Source organism: Saimiri boliviensis, chromosome 4 (genome assembly GCF_048565385.1).
Source record: "Saimiri boliviensis isolate mSaiBol1 chromosome 4, mSaiBol1.pri, whole genome shotgun sequence".
Lineage (NCBI taxonomy): Eukaryota > Metazoa > Chordata > Mammalia > Primates > Cebidae > Saimiri > Saimiri boliviensis.
This window is the reverse complement of record NC_133452.1, coordinates 35999174-36005991: the sequence shown is the minus strand read 5'-3', so window position 1 is coordinate 36005991 and position 6818 is coordinate 35999174. Positions and strand designations below refer to the sequence as shown.

General features: G+C 40.7%; 1 pseudogene; it reads right to left on the bottom strand.

Moving 5' to 3' along the window:
* Positions 1-332: 332 nt before the first annotated feature.
* LOC101032213 (UPF0415 protein C7orf25-like) lies at positions 333-6541 on the bottom strand (annotated as a pseudogene).
* Positions 6542-6818: the final 277 nt, after the last annotated feature.

The window sequence follows — 6818 nt, the reverse complement described above, 5'->3', positions numbered from 1 at the left end:
ACTCCATGAAACGTGCTTGCCAGTAGGGGAGTTGTAGCCCTACTGAATCAATCAAAGTATTACAATACAGCTGAAAGCTTTATATAGACATATTTCTATTCTTATTCTTACTTGCACTAATGTAGACAGTTTGATAGATAAGCTTGTCTGTTGTGCTTTTTCTACTTTGGGGAGTTACATACTTTAGATAAGACTGAAAAAAACTCTACTGGTTTGAGAGTTCTAAGTTTTACTTTTACTATAGACATTTTCTCCCCCCACCCAGTTTAGATGGGAAGAGCCAGCCTTTGGTATAAATAACTTACTTCCATGACAATATTTAAAGAGCATCTTTAGTGTTCACTGTCAGTTGAGTAGTCTTTTGGTAAGGGTGTGGCTAGAGCTGCTTTACTCTCAGTAAGTGCTCTGGGCTGATGGATAAACGCACTAAATTTAACATCCTCATTGTTTGCAGCTCTGACAAAACCACTATTAGCAGTCATTGTGATGGCTTTTAGGGTGTCTCCTGTCCCAAAAAATGTTAATGAGCAGCTATTAATTTTTGAACTGGCCACTAGTCTCAAGGCATGCTCAGAAGGCTGGTCTGGTACTACATTAATTCACTTAATTAACATAGTGGCCCTCTCTCTCTCCCCAGGTCATCCTAAGGTGTCTAAAATAGACTGAAAGTCCTTGACAGCAGATTCACAAGCAAACAACTCCTTGTCCTTCATAAAGGCCTCCAGCTGAGGTAGAACCTACTCTTTTGCTCTGCTTGTTCTGTGAGCACTTTTTCTTTGAAAATAAAGTGGCAGCCTCCATAGCTGAGGGCAGATACATATGTGATTAAAGTAGTAATGTCCAAATTTACTCTTTTGCACACATCAACCTTAATGTCTGTTGGAAATGCAACACTTGCTAGTATATTTTCTCGGTCTACTCTGGTCACCTGCAAAAGCTCAGGGCCCTCATCATCTGATTCACTCTCACTCAGTTGTAGCTCTTCAGGGTGATCTAACAGAGAGTTGACTGCTACTTTGTCTCCTCTCACAGATATGCCCATTTCTTTCAGCTTCTCTGCCATGGAGCTGGAGACATTGTTGTAAAATGAAAAGATCATGTGAGGTTTGCTATATTGCACTGGCTGCTGGTGACTGACCTGGAGGAAGTCTTCAACCTGCTCAATGATGCTTTTGTCACCATATTGGTCCCTGCATAGCCAGTGTTATGAAGAGCTTCAGCCTTCCAGCCAATGACTTTCACTGAAGTAGGACCACCGTTTGCAACTACATCTACCACAAGGGTCTGCTTTTCTCCCAAGGTATCCGTGTAACCAAAGACGTGAAGAACACTAACAACTTCTTCCAAGTTTTTGGCTGATTCCACAATGGCTCTCAGGTGTGTTAGGTTAGTGCTCTGTAAATGATATTCTTTAATAGCTACCTTTCCAGCGTCTACTTTCTGTAAGAAATGCCTATCATTGATTGGCATTTGGGTTGGTTCCAGGTCTTTGCTATTGTGAACAGTGCCACAATGAACATACGTGTGCATGTGTCTTTATAATAGAATGATTTATAATCCTTTGGATATATACCAAGTAATGGGATTGCTGAGTCAAATGGAATTTCTATTTCTAGGTCCTTGAGGAATTCCCACACGGTCTTCCACAATGGTTGAACTAATTTACACTCCCACTAACAGTGTAAAAGTGTTCCTATTTCTCCATATCCTCTCTAGCATCTGTTGTTTCCAGATTTTTCAGTGCTAGCCATTCTAACTGGCATGAGATGCTATCTCAATGTAGTTTTGATTTGCATTCCTCTAATGAGCAGTGATGATGAGCATTTCTTCATAGGTTTGTTGGCCTCATATATATCTTCTTTTGAAAAGTGTTTGCTCATGTCCTTCACCCACTTTTGGATAGGTTTGTTTTTTTCTTGTAAATCTGTTTTAGTTCTTTGTAGATTCTGAATATTAGCCCTTTATAAGATGGGTAGATTGCAAAATTTTTTTCCCGTTCTGCTGGTTGCCAGTTCACTCTAATTGTTTCCTTTGCTGTACAGAAGCTCTGGAGTTTAATTAGATCTCATTTGTCTATTTTGGCTTTGGTTGCCAATGTTTTCGGTGATTTAGTCATGAAGTCCTTGCCTATGCCTATGTCCTGAATGGTTTTGAGGTTTTCTTCCAGGGTTTTTATGATTTTAGGTCTTATATTTAAGTCTTTAATACAACCAGAGTTAATTTAGTAAGGTGTCAAGAAGGGGTCCAGTTTCTGTTTTCTGCACATGGATAGCCAGTTTTCCCAACACTGTTTATTAAACAGGGAATCCTTTCCTCATTGTTTGTTTTTGTCAGGCTTGTCAAAGATCAGAAGGTTGTAGATGTGTGGCATTGCCTCTGAGTCCTCTGTTCTGTTCCATTGGTCTATGTCTCTGTTTTGGTACCAGTACCATGCTGTTTTCATTACTGTAGCCTTGGAGTATAGCTTGAAGTCAAGTAGCGCGATGCCTCCAGCTTTGTTCTTTTCCTTAGGATTGTCTTGGCTATGCAGGCTCTCTTTTGTTTCCATATGAAGTTTAATGTGATTTATTCCATTTCTGTGAAGAGGGTCATAAGTAGCTTGATGGACATAGTGTTGAATCTATAAACTACTTTGGGCAGTATGGCCATTTTCACAATATTGATTCTCCCTAACCACGAGCATGGAATATTTCTCCATCTGTTTGTGTCTTCTCTTATTTCCTTGAGCAGTGGTTCGTAGTTCTCCTTGAAGATGTTCTTTACATCCTTTGTTAGTTGTATTCCTAGTTATTTTATTCTTTGTAGCAATTGTGAATGGGAGTTCGCTCTTGATTTGTCTCTCATTTAGTCTGTTATTGGTGTATAGGAATGCTTGTGATTTCTGCACATTGACTTTGTATCCTGAGACTTTGCCAAAGTTGTTTATCAGTTTAAGGAGATTTTGGGCTGAGATGATAGTGTCTTCTAAATATACAATCATGTCGTCTGCAAATAAAGACAATTTAACTTCCTCCTTTCCCAATTGAATACACTTTATTTCTTTTTCTTACCTGCTTGCTCTGGCTAGAACTTCCAATACTATGAATAGGAGTGGTGAGAGAGGGCATCCTTGTCTAGCGCCAGATTTCAAAGGAAACACTTCTAGGTTTTGTTCATTCAGTATGATATTGGCTGTGGGTTTGTCGTAAATAGCTTTTACTATTTTGAGATATGTTCCATCGTTACCTAGTTTATTGAGAGTTTTTAGACCTTTATGGCTGTTGAATTTTGTTCAAGGCCTTCTCTGGATCTATTGAGATAATCATGTAGTTTTTGTCTTTGGTTCTGTTTATGTGGTGGATTACGTTTACAGACCTGCATATGTTGAACCATCCTTGCATCCCCAGGATAAAGCCTACTTGATTGTGATGGGTAAGCTTTTTGATGTGCTGTTGCAATCAGTTTGCCAGTATTTTATTGAAGATTTTTGCATCTATATTATCATGGATATTAGCCTGAAATTTTCTTTTTTTTTTTTTTTTTTTTTTTTTTTTTGTTGAGTCTCTGCCAGGTTTTGGTATCAGGATGATGCTGGTTTCATAAAATGATTTGGGATGGATTTCCTCTTTTTGCATTGTTTGGAATAGTTTCAGAAGGAGTGGTGCCAGCTCCTCTTTGCATGTCTGGTAGAATTCGGCTGTGAACCCATCTGGACCTGGGCTTTTTTTGGTTGGTAGGCTATTAATTGCTCGTTCAACTTCAGCCCTTGTTATTGATCTATTCAGGGTTTCAACTTCTTCCTGGTTTAGGCTTGGGAGGGTGCAAGTTGGCCAGGAATTTATCCATTTCTTCCAGGTTTACCGGTTTATGTGCATAGAGTTGTTTTTAGTAATCTCTGATGGCAGTTTGTATTTCTGTGGAATCAGTGGTGATATCTAGTTTATTGTTTTTTATTGCATCTATTTGATTTTCCTCTCCTCTTTTTTATTAATCTGGCTAGCAGTCTGTCTATTTTGTTGATCTTTTCAAAAAACCAGCTCCTGGATTTATTGATTTTTTGAAGGTTTTTTTTCTGTCTCTATTGCCTTCAGTTCTGCTCTGATCTTAGTTATTTCTTGTCTTCTGCTAGCTTTTGAGTTTTTTTGATCTTGCTCCTCTAGCTCTTTTAATTTTGATGATAGTGTGTCGATTTTAGATCTTTCCTTACATCTCATGTGGGCATTTATTGCTATAAATTTCCCTCTGGACACTACTTTAAATGTGTTCCAGAGATTCTGGTACATTGTGTATTCATTCTCACTCTTTTCGAAGAACATCTTTATTTCTGCCTTCATGTCATTGATTATTCAGTCAACATTCAAGAGCCAGTTGTTCAGTTTCCATGAAATTGTGTGGCTCTGAGTTAGTTTCTTAATCCTGAGTTCTAATTTGATTGCACTGTGGTCTGAGAGACTGTTTGTTATGATTTCCGTTCTTTTGCATTTGCTGAGGAGGTTATTTATTTCCAATTATGTGGTCAGTTTTAGAGTATGTGTGATGTGGTACTGAGAAGAATGTATATTCTGTGGATTTGGGGTGGAGAGTTCTGTATATGTCTGTTAGGTTTGCTTGGTCCAGATCTGAGTTCAAGTCCTGAGTATCCTTGTTAATTTTCTGTCTTGTCGATCTGTCTGATATTGACAGTGGAGTGTTAAAGTCTCCCACTATTATTGTGTGGGAGTCTAAGTCTCTTTGTAGGTTGTTAAGAACTTGCTTTATGTATCTTCGTGCTCCTGTATTGAGTGTGTATATATTTAAGATAGTTGGCTCTTCTTGTTGCATTGATCCTTTTACCATTATGTAATACCCTTCTTTGTCTCTTTTGATCTTTGTTGATTTAAAGACTCTCTTATCAGAGACTAGGATTGCAACTCCTCCTTTTTTTTTCTTTTTGTTCCTCTCCATTTGCTTGATAAATCTTCCTCCAGCCCTTTATTTTGAGGCTATCTGTGTCCTTGTACATGAGATAGGTTTTCTGGATACAGCACACCAATGAGTTTTGACTTCTTATCCAATTTGCCAGTCTGTGTCTTTCGATTGGGGCATTTAGCCCATTTACATTTAAGGTTAATATTGTTATGTTTAAATTTGATCCTGCCATTTTGATGCTAGCTGGTCGTTTTGCCTGTTAGTTGATGCAGTTTTTTTCATTGTGTTAATGGTCTTTACCATTTGGTACATTTCTGGAGTGGCTGGTACTGGTTGTTCCTTTCTATGTTTAGTGCTTCTTTCAGGAGCTCTTGTAAGGTAGGCCTGGTGGTGATGAAATCTCTGAGAAATTGCTTATTCATAAAGGATTTTATTTCTCCTTTGCTTATGAAGCTTAGTTTGGCTGGATATGAAATTCTAGGTTGAAAGTTCTTTTCTTTAAGGATGTTGAATATTAGCTCCCACTCTATTCTGGCTTGTAGGGTTTCTGTGGAGAGATCTGCAGTGAGTCTGATGAGCTTCCCTTTGTGGGTAACCTGACCTTTCTCTCTGGATGCCCTTAGCACTTTTTCCTTCATTTCAACCCTGGTGAATCTGACTATTATGTGCCTTGGAGTTGCTCTTCTTGAGAAATATCTTGGTGGTGTTCTCTGTATTTCCTGGACTTGAATGGTGGCCTGCCTTGCTAGATTGGGGAATATCCTGAAGAGTGTATACAGCTTGAATTCATTCTGTCCTTTATGAGGTGTCTCTTTAGTTATATGGGGGTCGGGCAGCTGCTTGAGGAGACAGTCTGTCCCATATAGGAGCTCAAGTACTGAGCTGTGAGCTCCATTGTTTTGTTCAGAGCTGCTGGGCAGGTACGTTTAAGCTAGCTGCAGCAGAACTCATAACCATCTTTTTTTCCCCAGGTGCTCTGTCCTGGGAAGATGGGGCTTTATTTATAAGTTCCTGATGTGGAAATGCTGGGAAGATGGCCACCTAAGAACAGCTCAGGACTTCAGCTCCCAGTGAAAGCACAGAGGGTGAGTGGACACCGCATTTCCAGACGAATTTTTATTGCCCACAAACCAGGAGATACCCAGGCAGAGGGGTCACCAGCGCTGCAGTCCCGGCCGGTGTGGCTGTTTTGGCCCCCATGGGGCTGATTTGGCCCGCGCGGCTGCTGTGACCATGCCCTGTTGCGGCAGTTCTCCGTACAAAAGCCACTGGTCTGGGAGCCCTCTTAGCTGGTGATCGGAGCCCTGAGACAGCAGAGTTGCCCATTCATCTTAAATAGCGAGCCAGGCCAGGAGATTCCTATGCAAAAAATCCGCCAGGAGCCATTGCCGCTGTTTGAGCTGACTCAGTGAGTCGTGGCACAGGAGATCCCGGTGCCTTTTCAACAAGCGACTGGAACGTGGGGCCGTTCAACTTAAAAGAAAAGACGCTGAGTCTGGGAGCCAGGTGATCAGGCTCCGTTGGTCCCAGCCCCTCACCCCCAACAACAATGAAAACAAAAACAGTAATTGGAAACCCTCTGGGTTGAGCCCTCCAAACCAAAAACAGCTGAACCCAGGACAGTCCCGCTTGGTGGAGGAGGGGCGTCCGCCATTACTGAGACTCTCCACCACTACGGAGAAAATGCTAAGGGCAGCCAGAGAGAAATGTTGGGTTACCCACAAAGGGAAGCTCATCAGACTCACAGCAGATCTCTCAGCAGAAACCCTACAAGCCAGAAGAGATTGGGGGCCAATATTCAACATCCTTAAAGAAAAGAACTTTCAACCCCGAATCTCCTATCCAGCCAAACTAAGCTTCATAAGTGAAGGAAAAATAAAATCCTTTGTGAACAAGCAAGCACTCAGAGATTTCATCACCACCAAACCTGC